Source organism: Suncus etruscus, chromosome 5 (assembly GCF_024139225.1).
Source record: "Suncus etruscus isolate mSunEtr1 chromosome 5, mSunEtr1.pri.cur, whole genome shotgun sequence".
Taxonomy (NCBI): domain Eukaryota; kingdom Metazoa; phylum Chordata; class Mammalia; order Eulipotyphla; family Soricidae; genus Suncus; species Suncus etruscus.
In genome coordinates, this window is record NC_064852.1 from 85,573,861 (window position 1) to 85,589,920 (window position 16,060).

The window sequence follows — 16,060 nt, forward strand, 5'->3', positions numbered from 1 at the left end:
ACACAAAGTTCTCTGGTTCTTTAAGAAATGAGAAGTAAATAAATAAATGAAAAGTTATCTTTAAAAATATTTAAAGAAATAACATTTCTGCTTAATATTAATAAGTACGTGTCTGCATAGTAGTAATGAAAAGCTTTAATTTCAGTGTTTTTACACTATAGTGAATGCAATTAAGGTTGTTAGAGAACTGGAGCTTCAGTTTGAAGCATCTTAAAACAGTGCTATAATTTCTTAGATGGGAAAAACTGGTAATGTTAATCATCGATGGTTTCCATATTCAAATAAGTAAAGCCTTTCACGATAAAGCTTGTTATTTATATTGTTGGTTCTCTTCTTTTCTATCAGCAAGCACCAGTATGATGAGATCCTGAACAAATGAGCTTATTAAGATCATAGTTAGACATATCGTTTTTCAAATCATACTCTACAAGACAGATATGCTGGCAAAGCTGTAATAAATGTCAAGGCTCAAGACATCAGCCATTCTTTTCAGCAGCCCTATTGCTTGGCTAGAAAAGCTTTTCATAAATTTTAGTGCACACCTGTCAAGTGGCAGGTGTGATAGTCTGCTATCGTGGAGCCTGTGCTGTGATTTCTTGGCTGGCAGCATTGTCATCATTTTTAGTGTCATCATGTGCCTTTCTCTGTTTGTGACCAATGAAATTTATGTGATCACACTGAGAATCGGTGTGTCTTGGCAGATCTGCCAGTGGTACTCATCACATAGAGATTATTTTAGATTGGATGCCATGAGGTGTTATTTCCCATTTGTTAACACAATGGGGTTTCATGACTACAACAACTGAAATGCATTTATTTGTATATAAGTGCTATTCTGGTTGTGGATATAAAAATCCATTCCATCTTTCCTGTACTCCTTTAACCTTTCACAAGCAATCCTCTACCTGAAAAATCACAGTTAATTTTACTATATTTTTCTCAGAGAAAAAGTGAGTGACAATTTGTGTTGATTTAGTAAACTAAAATGATGAGTCATAAACAAACATTTAACTCTGTGGAAAAACTCAATGTGCATGCATACATGCACACTGAAAAAAATTTCTGAAAGAAAACTCAAAATATAATGATATTATTGAAAAAGGAAAGACATGAAGATAGGTGAGTCAAGGTCCTACATTTCCTTCTTGATGTCTTATAGTATTACTAGGATTCCTATGATAATATATTCATATATTCCTTTTGTAATAAAAATGATAAATTCGAAACAAAATCCTAAATATTTATATCAAGAAGAAAATAGGGTCCCCAAAGACCACACTTGGATGAATAGTGCTTTATCTTTGTAGTCTTCTTTCATACATATTAAATATCAAAATACCAAAAATTGGAGGGATGATTAGATCACACAGAGCATTTTCATGTCCATTATTAAAATTTGAAAGCTAATGAGGTTCAGTGGCATGCTTAGTTTCCAGTGAAGTTTTTGTTAAGACTCATAATTTAAGCCTTTTGACATCTAATCAAAGCTACCATCTCCTAAAGTTTTCCACGACTAGCTCATTAGTTTTTTCTCTCAAAGCAACAGTGAGTAAGTAAACTCTTTTTTTTATATATTTTATTTAAACACCTTGATTACATACATGATTGTGTTTGGGTTTCAGTCATGTAGAGAACACCACCCATCACCAGTGCAACATTCCCATCACCAATGTCCCAAATCTCCCTCCTCCCCACCCGAACCCCGCCTGTACTCTAGACAGGCTTTCCATTTCCCTCATACATTCTCATTATTAGGACAGTTCAAAATGTAGTTATTTCTCTAACTAAACTCATCACTCTTTGTGGTGAGCTTCCTGAGGTGAGCTGGAACTTCCAGCTCTTTTCTCTTTTGTGTCTGAAAATTATTATTGCAAGAATGTCTTTCATTTTTCTTAAAACCCATAGATGAGTGAGACCATTCTGCGTTTTTCTCTCTCTCTGACTTATTTCACTCAGCATAATAGATTCCGTGTACATCCATGTATAGGAAAACTTCCTACTTTGTATTTGTGATAAAAAGTATTTTTCTGTTTTTACCATTTCTGACACACCCATATACCAGATGTGTATATATATTTCAATTACTGAACCACAGTTTTATATTAATAAAACAGATCAATTACTTAGCAAAATTGTTCAGACAAAGAGAAATTTAGATTCTGGAAAAAAAGCAGAAATGTCAATAATAAATTTTCTATTGAAGAAAAACAACTGTAATTATGTTAAGCACAACAATATTTTTGGAAAATTATGACAAATCCAAGCCATTTGACTTTTAAACCAATGGATGTCTGCCATAAATATCATTTACAACATAACTGTTAAATTAAATTATTAGTAAGTTATTAGTTAGTTATTAATATAGTATTAGCTAAGTCTATCAAAATTAATAGTAAAAACATAAACTAAGCACAAGCACTCACGTACACACAATTAGCTAAACACAAACATACTTAAAATCATACACTTTAATTATGTCGAAGAGATAGTACCAGGGTTAAAATACCTTCCTTGCATGATTCCAGCCTCTGTTCAATCATTAACATGACATGTGATATCCTGAACACTGCTAGCAATCATCATTATATACAGGGCTAGTAGTAAGCCCTGAACATCTCTGGTTTTGACCACACACATACCAGTAATTAAATGAATGAATGTAACCTTTAATCAGATAGTTGATGGTCATAATAGGTAAAACTTATTATAAGAAATTTAAGAAGACCGCTTATTTTTTAAAACTTTTCAAATCTCTAAATATTCAGTCTTTTATATATGTGTTGCGATAACTTGCAATTATTTTCCTTTCTTCAAACCCTGTTGTAATTATTTTAGAGAAAATAATAAATATTAAATAGCAAAATTTCTTACCTCATGTTTGTTATTTTGTTATTTTGGAACTAAAACAATTTATATTTACATCTGAGCAAAGACTATACTTGCACAATAAACATAGCTTAATTATTTAGAGATCTCACTATATTTCTTGGCTTTTATTGATTCCTAACATCTTTTCTGATACTTTGAGGAACTATAGTTGGAATAGAGATTTAAACTACTCAAGCAATAGCTAAAGAAGTTGATAATGGTCATAACATCATCTTAACTCCAGAAAGTGGTGTTTTATTTGACTTCAGAAGTCTATACTGCACTTCTATGCTCTATATGAAGCTGTCACTCCTGAAATTTTTTAGGCAAATATTCAACTTTCTTTCTTTATTTATTAAATTTATTTAAAGACAATGCATCACATAGTTGACATAACTGATCATAATACTTTTGTTTCAGGAAGACCAAAAGCAAAGTTATTAAAATATTAGAACATTGAAAGAAAAACTAAAGAGATGGAAAAGAAAGAAAAGAAGAAAAAGTTGAGTGGCAAGTATATTTTTGAAAATTATTGATTCACAACTGAATTCATTAAAGCACTAGCAGAAGATTTAGTAAGCTAGTATTTTTTTTAAAGGATAAGAGCTAAAGAAATACAGTAAAAACGCTGTGAGAGTGGCAATTGTCTGTGTTTGCATAACCCCAGCAAAATATGGGAGAAATGGAAAGGAAAAGCCTTGGCTTAAAAACAAGGAGACCTTACCTCTGAAATTTTCTGGCATAAGACCAATTCTTGACTCCAGACATACTACCCCTGAGTCTTTCTATGTTGTCCCAGTAAATTTTTTTCGGACAATCGCTGTGTTGGTGTCAGGTTTCTGTAGTTAAAGATCCTGGTTTCTGTGCATATCCTACATTGAAGTCAGGATGATGTAGAGCGTCCTCTAGTTTCACCTCACCATTAGAGGGCAATGCGAGCCCCCTGCCCTGAAAACAGGTTATTGTTGTTACTAAGTCTTCTGGGTGCTATGAGAATCTTTGAAGTAAATCAATGCAGGGCAGCGGTAGGCTCTACTCTGGTAGAGGTTTGCTTCCTGGTGATGTTATAGATAACCGTGGTTGTTTCTGTAGATGATATCCATGGTTTAAGGATAAATGGACAATGCCGTTTTTCTGAGAACTGAGCCAGGTCATTATGACAATGTGCAGGGTGTAAAGCCTCAATACATTACAAGATTTGTGTGTTCCTATCTCTATTAGATAAGAACTTGTTTGTGTATGTAATATTTTCCCATTTAATGAGCCTATGCAAAAGAGGAACAATGCCACAAGGCATTATTGGTACATATGGGGCCGAGGGAACAAGTCCAACAATCCCAGTAACTTGGTTCTAACATGGAATTTTTTTAATGTAATTTTTATTTTGACCATATTGTATGGTCTTCCAGGGACCCCGACCAGTGGGTAAAGCTGGGGACCACGTCAGTAATTCGTAATTCTCGAAGAAGAATCCGGCCTGAAATAGAAGAGGGACTGGGAAATGAAACTCGAGACGAGGGTCCGATCAGGAGTCCGTTTAATAAAAGAAAAATTAGACCTTTTATAGACAATGCAAAACAGAGAGAGTAGGGGCGGGGAACAGTAGGAATTGCTGTAATTTTCCACGGGAACATCTTGATTTTCCAAGGTTAATAAGATTATCATCAGTCAAGAGATTTACATTATTTTTGAGCAACAAAGTACAAAATCTAATCTCAGCTTGGGCCTTTTGACCCCTGTCTTTACAAGGACATCTTGGAGCCTAGTAACTCCCTAGCTCTAGGCTATTTCTATTTCTTTGGGTCCAAGAGCAAGGAAGGCCACATGCAGCTTGTAAAAGCACTTTGGCTAAGACTTTCAGAAACTTCATTTTGATTAGTGAGAGGGCTTTTTAATTATTCCAAACAGTCTCCAACAATATTGGCTTACATATCTTTCACAGTAATATTGTAGATACATATTAACATTGAATCAGGGGAATTCCCATCAACAAATTTGTCCTCCCTCCACCCCCGTTCCCATCTTGCATCACCCCCCCCCCATTATCCACCCCCCCAGGCTGCTAGAATAAGTGGTCCCCTCTGTGTGAATTCTAAACAGAGAGACTCTTCTACCAGAATTCCTTATTGAGCTGATCACAAAGAAAAAAAAAAAAAACAGTGGGGGAAATTGTCACTATATAAAAGGATATCCAATAAGGGTTATAGCTGTTATGAGAATACATCTAAGATATTCAAAGGAGATATACATGTCCGTTTTATGTCTTTAGAAATAGTCGTGGGGGGTGTTAAATCCGGGATATCACTTTGGTCTGTGATTAGGCCTTGTGGAGTCTGCCTAACGGTTCCCAGCAGTCCCATATCAGGAAATGTCCTTGAGTGAGGACTTCTCAGAAATCGAGTCTGGTAGCAAGCAAAGGTCCACAGTGAAGGGAGGTGAAGGAAAGGAGGCCTCTGAGAATAGATCAACAGAATATTGGTTTCTTCTCAGGTTGAGAGTCTATCTTTCCACTTTGGGAGCTTGTTGGCAGCTGTCTTGAATGGGGGTAGTGATCTGCTTCATGAGGAGCCAAGAACTGAGGGTAAAAAGTGTTAAAAATGGTGTATTAGCAAGTGGGGGTTAGGAAGTGAAGGACTAGAAATGAGCTTGTAAGGTGGTGAGCCAAGGGGGGGAAGGACAATATACAACACAGACATTCTGCAAATAGCTTTCCTTTCAGGCTGTGAACTGTTCCTCTGAACTGAAAATATCAGCTCTCACTCTCAGTGAACTCAAAGAGTATTCACTCTGGAAGGCATTGACAATATTCAAGTATCTAAGTACTTATAAATACATATAAATATTTTACTGGAAAAATTTTGATAATATTCAACATAAATATTTTTATAACATTTATACTTCTAAATGGGAACAAAGGTCTCAAGATACAGGAAGAAAAGTACCTCTCTGTTTTTCTTCCAAGAGCCCAGTCTGCTGATAATGACTATTGGGAGTGTTCAAACACTTCCTCTAAGTTCATGTTGAGGGGCCAGCGAGATAACATGGAGGTAGGGCATTTGCCTTGCATGCAGAAAACTAGTAGTTCGAATTCCAGCATCACATATGGTCCCCCAAGCCTGCCAGGAGTGATTTCTGAGCGTAGAGCCAGGAGTAACCCCTGAGCACCACCAGGTGTGACCCCCCCCAAAAAAAGTTCATGTTGAATGAACATCTATGCCCTAAATGTGACTATTATTTCTCCATTCTCTATCCTCTCTTGAATTACTTAATCTGCACTGGTAGTTACCCATCTAGTGCTTTCCTGACATACTGGTCTTAAAAAGAAATTCCTTGCTTTTAGCAAACCCTTGATGGTTTAATGTGTGTCTTGATTATTAATATTGTTCTCTTTTATAATAGTTTTAAAGATTTTTTAAAAATTAATTTTACTATTATTGTTTTTTTATTTAAACACCTTGATTACATACATGATTGTGTTTGGGTTTCAGTCATGTAAAGAACACCACCCATCACCAGTGCAACATTCCCATCACCAATGTCCCAAATCTCCCTCCTCCCCACCCAACCCCCGCCTGTACTCTAGACAGGTTTTCTATTTTCCTCATACATTCTCATTATTAGGACAGTTCAAAATGTAGATATTTCTCTAACTAAACTCATCCCTGTTTGTGGTGAGCTTCATGAGGTGAGCTGTAATTGTGAAATGTCTTCATTAGTGCCAAAATATATGTGACTGATGTACAAAATTACAATACCACTAAAGTGCACATGGACCTCCACTACTGTCTCTTTATCACCAGTCAAAGGTTCTCCTTATCCTTGTTCACAGGGTTTGGTAATCAGTATTAGAATCTAAAGTCAAGAATATTTTTACATTGTCTTCTACCATTTTTTGTTTTGCTATATTTCAAATGAGTGAGATTATCCAGTATTTTTTCTTCTCCATTTGACCTACTTTGCACTAAGGTTTATTTAATGTGTTAGATATATTCCTAAGAATTTTATATTAATGAATTTAATCTGCTAATGAACAAAAATTACTACTATTTTTTTACTTTTTTACATACCACAAAACTAAGTTAAAGAGAGATAAACTTTGCCTGAAAACAGATACAAACCAGTTTCACAAACAGAGACCATAGGCCCTCTTGTAGATTCAAGGATAGTCCATATGTCCACAGGTTTTAAAAAAAAATCACTAAAATATGGGACCACTGCATGAAATAAGTGGGTCAATGGGCAGAATGGCAATGGGGTTATAGCTATGCAGGAAGGAAATAAAGTTGGAAGGGATCTTGGATTAGAAAAAGGTCAAGTCAGTGAACTATGAGATGTCATTTAATTTATTTTGTTTGTTTTGATGGGTTTTGGTATTTAGGCCACAGCCAGTACTCAAGGGTTACTCCTGGCTCTATTCTCAGAAATCACTCATGGCAGACTCAAGGGACCATATGGGATACTGGGGGTCTAACCTGGGTCAGCCACATGTAAGGCAAATGTTCTACCTGTTGTGCTATTATTCCAGCCCCAAGATTACATTTAATTTAATAAAATTCTCCCTACTAGTTCTTCTTCAATTTGAATTTCCCTAAATGCCTCAGCACTCACACTGTCTAAGTCCTTTAGATAATTTATGTAACTTTATATATTAAAAATAACCCAGTTGAACCATTTATCTTGAAATTAAAAGTTTTCAGATTGTGTTTTATGTTACTTGAAAATGTGAAAAAAAATTAATTAAAACTTGGTTTTAATAATATCACTTTCTCTAGAATTACTGTTTAAGAGAAATACTCTTGAAGTCACTTTATTGAAATTTAATATGTTTTATAAATCATCTCTTACTCCCAGACTCTCAAGAGAATGGGTCAAAACAGCTTGACTTTGAGATCTAAACCCTCCTTCTTAGACCCTTTTCAGGAATATTTTAGTAGGCACTGGAGAGTTGAGTGACAAAACAGAACCTGATTTGCAAACCTAAAGCCTATGAGGACTGCAGTTTTACCCAGGCACTACCCTATATATCTGTGGAGATCCCAGGGACTTTGCCATTTGGTATTCAAGATCAAAGCAACATAAAATAATACATAAAAGGAAATATAATCATTTTTAAAGGAATACTCTTATGTATACATTGTTTTCTTTTTAGTGTCTATTGAAGTTGTCAATTGACAAGAGACTGAGAGGGATTGTGAATAAAATAAGCATACTTGTGCTAATTTTATCTTTAGACATTGGCATTCTATGTCCATGTTAATATTTGAAAAGATTTAATCAATTTTCTGGAGCTTAAAGGCATTGATCACTTATACTCAATATGAAAAATGAATGTTTTAATTAATATCACTTTCTGCTACATTTTGATCAGGTCTTTTTCTCATCCATTTCCTTCCCTGAAGCAAGAGCCAGGCATTAGGATAGTTTCTAAAGTACAGACACAATGCTTAATAATGTTCCTCTTCTCCAAAATTTTAATTTGTTTTCAGCAATCACAGGACTTCCAGAGAGCATCTTCATGTCTTTATTTTATTATGCAAACTTTCCTGGTTCCGAATTTAATTTGCATTAATTCACAAGCTGTCATTGCAAGTGACCTTGGAAACAGAAATTCACATCTTACCTAAACTAGTGCTGGAAACGTGTAAGTAAATGAGCAAGGCAATGACTGCTATTCAGAGAAGTTTGTTAAATGTTGACAGGGAAACCATTTATACTTAAATAGTTTCAGAAAGTGTAATTTGAATTAACCAGGATCCTATTTGATTTAAAACTGTATTTTTTTTTTTTTTGGGTTTTTGGGCCACACCCTGTGACGCTCAGGGGTTACTCCTGGCTATGCGCTCAGAAGTTGCTCCTGGCTTCTTGGGGGACCATATGGGACGCCGGGGGATCGAACCGCGGTCCGTCCTAGGCTAGCGCAGGCAAGGCAGGCACCTTACCTCCAGCGCCACCGCCCGGCCCTTAAAACTGTATTTTCACTGGCAGTCTATGCAGTCCTGAACAAAGTGGTGCTTTTCCCAATCTAGCTAAGTGGCTACAAGGTAAGTATCTAAATGAAACATGGGTTTATAAATAACTCCTTTTCAGTTTTGATAATTTAGAAATTTAGGCAATTGATAAGCAGTTCAGCTGGTTCCTTCTTCTGAGGTTCTTGCAATAAAGCCTTTGCAGGAGATACCGCTTTTAAAGATCTTAGGGAGATGTTGTATTTAATTTGACATGAATCTTTACTTTTTACTTATAGAGGGGGTGAAATGATTATTTTTCATTTATATGATACAGCCATTATTTTAGTTGGTGAATTGTAACACAATAATATTCCCATAGCTGCATTCTAGTGATTTCTCTTCATATTAAACCATCCATTGACTGTAGTTATGATACTCTTCACTGAAAGAAAATAACACTAAAAATTGCTCGGGTACTTAAAGACCCTGGTTCAACTGTTACTTTATTGAACTCAGATAAATATAAAAATATTAAGTTGCTCACTATTTTACAGGTAGTAACATATTATTTAAAAGCAGAGAAAATAAAATACCTATTCTATATAGACAAAACCAGATAGTAAATGTTCAATTTTATAATACGCTGAGAGAAGTGAGCTAGTAGCTTATCTAGTTTCTTTAAATTATTTTTCACAGATATGAAATATATATATAAAACATTATGTTATAATAATAATGGAATATATAATAAAGGAAATAGGTATAAATAAATAATAATAGGTAATAAATAAACAAAAAAGAATAATAAAATAATAATAAAGGAAAGAAACTAAGAAACCAGATGAGTTATTCAAGTTTACTCAAAAAGACCAGTTGCCCAATCCAAAAGAGATTTTACCAAGTCTGATCACAAAGTTTAGTTTTAGGCTTGATCAAGCTAATGCTGAGATAAATTTAGCAAAAGCTTCTGAAAGTCTCTTGCACAGAAATAATATCAAGTTGCTACCACCTTTGGTGCAACTAATATATTTAAACATTATGATAAGGAATTATATAAAGTGGTTTATATAGTCATGCAACATGTAATGTTTGTTAACTAATACTGTACTTTTTAAAATAATATGCATTTCTTTATATCTCATGAGGCCTTTTTCAATTTTACACACACTGAACTAACATAATACTTCTCAACTGTGTCATATTTCATGACGATAACAAATCATTTTATTTCAACATTTCTCTATTAAAGGATATTCAGGTTGTTCCAAGAAACCTGCATATGTGCATAGAAATAAGTTTCTCCATATATATAAGCCAAGAAATGTGTTGGTCTGTGCATAATTGTAGCTTATTGAAGAGGGGAGACTAGAGAAAGGATTACAGAGAGAAACAAATATTATCACAGATTTGGGGTTTTATTCTCACTAATATATTTTAAAATTAAAAAGTCTGGAAAAATATAAAAATCATCACTTTTTCACATATATTAACAATATTTATAAGATATGAGAATATATTTTGTTTTATCAAGATAAAAAACACTTTGGGATCAGAGCCATAGTGCAGTGGTAGGGTAAACACAGGGCTGATCCAAGACAGACCTTGGTTTGATCCCCCATGTCCAATATGGTCCCCCAAGTCAGGAGTGATTTCTGAATGCATAGCCAGGAGTAACCCCTGAGCATCACCAGGTGTGGCCCCTCAAAAAAAAAACAAAAAAATATATAAAACACTTTAATATATTTATAATTTACTTCCTATTAAGCATTCATAATATTATAGTTCTTTCCATTTTTCTGTTTTATTTTTGGAAGGGGTCATACCTACAGTGCTCAGGAAGCTACTCTAAAGATGCTCAGGTGACCACATATGGTATTGGAAATCAAACCAGGTTGATTGTGTTCAATGGCAAGTGCCTACACCCCTGTACTATCTCTCTGGGTATAGATAGTATGCTTTTTTAATTTGTTATCAATTTGTAGAAATTTAGGATAATATGATATCAAAGGTAATAAAAATTGAGGTTTCACCCTACTTGCTAACTAATAATCAATCAGCCTCATTATAAATGGTGGAAGAACTCACAAGACTCTCACATCCAAGGACAGGGGCTTTATTTTTCACACCATAGTGTACTTAGAATCAACATAATTGTGTCACTTATTCTGACCTTTGAGAACCACTATTATGTTCAGAGGGTTCAGATGATAATTTCACACTCAATTGATTGTGCTATAAAAATGAAACTCAGGCCTTTATCATACCTATCTTTGCTATAAAGGATCTGTGTCATCCAAGGCTATTTAATGTAAATGATATAAAATATAGATATTTTAAATCCGATTTAAAATATAATCTTTAACAAAGGACAATTTTTTACTCAATAATTATGAAGAAAAATAAAAGAAATCACAGAAAAATTTTATTTATTTAGTGGAAAGAAAATCTTGTATCAAATATATTATATATGTTTACTTTTAATCACTACTTATAAAAGCATCTACATTTTATTTTTGTGTTTCTTGTTTCATAGTTTTTTGTTCTGATGTCATGCTAAACTCATTACAATGTTACCTTATTTTTAATATAAATTCTTGTTCATTATCTATTTCTCAATATTAAAAATTATCTGTTACTTTAGCAGTTAAATGTGTGTATGCTTTATTCTTTTGTTTGTGTTTTTGGTACAAATTATTTAAAAAGGCACAGAAGGTAAAGTTGATGGTGCTGAGGATGTAGTTCAATAGTAGAACATGTCTCACATGAGTGAAGCTTTGTGTTCCAAAAATACACACATACTAAGTAAAATACTGATTACAAGAATATCTAGCTTGGCATTTATGACAAAGAGTATGGTGATTCCTCAAAATATTAAAAAAGGAAAAAGCAAAAATCCCGGCCAATTCGCCAAAGGTATCTTTGTCCTTCACCTGAATCTCATTCCAACAGACTCTCCTTGTACTATATTTTTAAAACTGGAACTATGAACTCCATCCATTTGCACTGTTTGGACATCTATATATGTTTCTAAAGATTATATATATACAAATTAGCTGCACGTATATATATCTATATTTATTTCTTTTTTAAAATATATACTATGTAATACTGTAATTCTACTACAAGTAAATATCCAAAGAACCTAAAATCTTTAATTCAAAAATTTGTGTGCAGGTATGTCTATTATAGCTTTATTTACAATAGAGAAAAGCATTCAAGATCCCAATCACTGATGAATAGATAAAAATGTGATATATACACACAATAAAATATGACATAGCCATTAGAATATATGAAATCTTGTCTTTTGCAAGGATATGGATACAACTGGAGGAAGTTATACTGAGTGAAACCAGGAGAAGAAAGACAAACCAGATGACCTGACATAAAGGATATAAAGATGCAAATCAAGGAAACGGACAAAACAAATAAAAAACCTCTGGATTATGGTGGCAGAATTAATGTTACTAGGATGGTCGAAAGATGTTAGGTATTAGGAAGTAGGGGAAAAGAACGGGGTGGGGGTCATTCCAAAGCCAAAAGACTGTGGGTATTGGTACTACTTGGCTGATCAAACTTGATATATGAATTTTGAAGACTTGTGAAGTTGTATCCATTTAGTACACATAGTTGTATAAACCAACAGACAATTCATGGTTGCATTGGTACAATCAACATAAAAACAAAATCTCAAAGTTCCTTTTTCAATAATTATGTAAATTCAGAAGATTAAAACATCCATATCTTGCATAGAGGATAGAATATATTTTTGTCTTGTGCAGCTTAAATCTGATTAATTTTGAGTAACTGTGTATTTAAAGTGAATAACAAAATCATACATACAAAAATCATGTTATGGTCCAAGCAATTTCATATATAAGGTCCTGATATGTCAACCAAGTCTTATTTTATTTCACAGTAAATTATCTCTTTAGTAAAGCATACCAAAGATAAAGTTAAAACCAATAAAATAGGAATTTTTTGCTTTTTGAGGTCAGAGTGTTTATTAGATCAGTTAAATATGCAGCATTGGTCCCTCATGAAAAACATTGCATAGACTCTGCCCTTTCTGCCCTTGGATTCTGCTGAGCTGCAGTTCACGATGAATGCTGTTTTTGTTGAACATATCCATAGGGTGCAAATTATCACATCAGATCCAGCAGGATTACTCAATGCTGGGGTGATGCTGAATGATTCTACTATTCATCATTATCCTCTTAGGTGGCTGCCTGCGAGCTCTCAAGTTTGTATAAGGGTGAAATTAGTGCTAATGGACTTCGAAGGTAAAGAAAAAAGACAAAAAGGTTACAGAAGGAATGGAATATAAGAAAAGTCCTTGAAATACATATGCTTTTTTAAATTTTACATCAGTAATTTCCATATTTATGCAATTAAAAATGAATAGAAATTCATAGAACACCTGTCTTCCCTATAAATAGACCTAGACACTCAGTCTGTTTCATATTAGCTTAAAATAAAGCAATGATATCTATTATTATTAATAATCACTAATATAAATAAACCAAGTTTTTACAGTACAGTTAGAGTAGAGAAGGGTCTACTAGGACAATGATTATACATTATAAACCACTGACACAAAAATTGAATAATATTCTCTTCTGTTACTGTTAGTGCTTTCATTAAAATAAAAGTAGTACTTAGCTATTTCTAACATGTCTAAATTATTCCTACTAGCATAAGAATACAATATATCATTTTAGTTTGAATGATATATTTTTATTAAAGGGGTAACATTTAAGATAATTCCGTATAAATTATATATGGTTAACAAACAATAATTACTTAACAACAATGTAGTCATTGAGAAAGTGTTCTAGACCTATGAAAGAGCAATATCCTAGGGACAGAAAATCATAAGAAATGGATTGATTGTCAATTTTTAATTGCATCATAAAGCAAAATAAAAGAGATTGAAATAATAAAGGTAGTAAGACTATTTTATTAAGATTTTAAACATATTTAAGAGTAAGTACTAATGTTTATAGTCTCTGGGTCTAATTTTTTCCTGCCCCCAAATAGAGTAAGGATGTAATTTTGGAAAGTTAGCCTTAAAATGGTACAAATAGTGATACCAGGAAGTCAGATAAGACAGTAAGCAAAGAAGTGCATTGTATTAGATGCTGAAGCAAATTGTTATCAGAAGGTCTCTTTATAAATATTAAAGTTCAGAATGGAAATGAAGAGATTTAGGAGAAAAGTAACAACTTTTCAGTAGTATCACAAATTTGGAATATCATGGGCAAATAATTTTATTCGTATTTTGATATTACATGTTTATGAATACTCTTTCATTATACTATATTATTTACATTATTTTATATGTCACTTCCCTGATACTCCTGTCTCTTTCTCCTGTGCCTTCGTGTAGTAGGTAAATTTCATGCTCCTGTATTTTCTGTTACTATGTTGCTGAAGAGAAAGAAAGCATAATAATTTTTCTTTAATACATATTAGTTCCCTGAAATTTCAAGAAAGTAACTACAATTATATACAAACATAAATACCATCATAAACCACAAAATATATAACAAAGGTACAAAAGATATAAGACCTTGACTATTATGATGACTGTTATGAAATTAGCCAGAAGGAAAGAAAGTACAGTAAAAATATCCAAAGACAATAGAAGTAATGGTCTGGAGGCCAAGCCCAGGGTAGGAAGCTCACCACAAAGAGCACTGAGTGCAGTTAGAGAAAGAAGGGTCTACTAGGACAATAATAGCTGGAACTGATAGCTCTGGACAAAATTGGGTGCTGAAAGGGGAGAAGGTGACATTCAAGGCACCCCTCCATTAACAATAGTACAGACCATAGTCCCAAAAAGAAGAGAGAGGGACAGAAAGAGAGACAGGGAGATACAGATACAGAGAAAGACAGAGAGAAAAATTTTGTCTTTTCTAGAGACAAATGGGGACATTGTTGGCAGGAAGGTGGCATTGGTGAAGGATGGTGTACACTGTATGACTGAAACCCAACAATGAACAATTTTGTAACCATGTTGCTTAAATAAAGTAAATAAAATATAATTATGACTCATAGCCAATCTTGATATTAAAAATAAGAGAGATAAGTTCTTGGGGAATAAGGGTAAGGAAACAGACATGGAAACAGTGAAGAGGTTGCTAAAGTCAGCTAGTATAAAAATCCTATGATTGCGACCAAACTAATTGTGGAGTAGGCAGGGCATTTGCCTTGCACACAGTAGACCCAGCATACCAAAGGGTCTCCTGGGTCTTAGGAGTGATTCCTGAGTACAAAGCCTGGAATGATTGCCCTAACATCAAGGAGTGTGACCCAAGATGAAACAAAACAAAACATTTATTATTAAGAACAATCAATATGCTGAAGAGCAATTATTATATATTTTGGAAAAGTGTGAAATGGGCATATTAATAGGATCGTGACATTGCCAGTCATGAGATGTTATTTCACTATTTTAACTCTTTAATTTCATCTTGTTATCATCTAATAGTTATTCTTGTATGTAAGTTACATATTCTTGTATGTAAGGTTTTTTCCATATTACCAATGTGCTTTATTGATGATGGGGAAAAGAGAGGGCCCTCTGTTCAATACTGAATTGTTCAACCTTGCAGTGTCAATTTTGGTAGGATAAGGAAATGACATTCATGACAAGTCTTTTATTCTCTCTGACAACTCTTCTGTTCTCTAAATAGTGTCCTTCCTATTGCTCCTCCAGCCTCAGATAAGAGTTGAAGTTAAATAAAATGTAATGTCTGTGTTGTTCTGAGTTGGTCTGCTTGGGAGTCATTTTCTCCCCTCTTCCCAAACCACAAGACAATTTACAAACCAAAACGCAATCAATTTAACAGAAAAAAATACAATAAAATAGTATACTGTTATAGAAATGAATTGTTATAAAATGTTATGATATAAAATGCTACAAAATATAAGTTCACACGTTTGCACTACTTTTTCCATGCATTGTTGCATCTCTCTATTCTGTAAGGCAGAATCTTGTAAACTTGGTCTAAAGAATTCTGATAGCTATAACCAGAGATAAAATATGAATCTAAGGCTCAGAATCATTGATTTTTCTGCCAGAAAACTATATAACACTTTAGCTGAGAAGTAGTTCTACTTCACATCATCTTTCAAAGACCTAATATTTTCCCACTAAAATTAGGAGATTGATTCACAATTTTAATGTGTTCTTTGTCATGAATTGTGGTAAAATATAATCACTTTTGTTAGGAAACGTG

General features: G+C 33.6%; 1 pseudogene; it reads left to right on the forward strand.

Annotated features, from left to right (window-relative positions):
- Nucleotides 1-16,060, forward strand: part of LOC126008621 (polyadenylate-binding protein 1-like) — a 131,476-nt pseudogene that overhangs the window by 24,277 nt on the left and 91,139 nt on the right.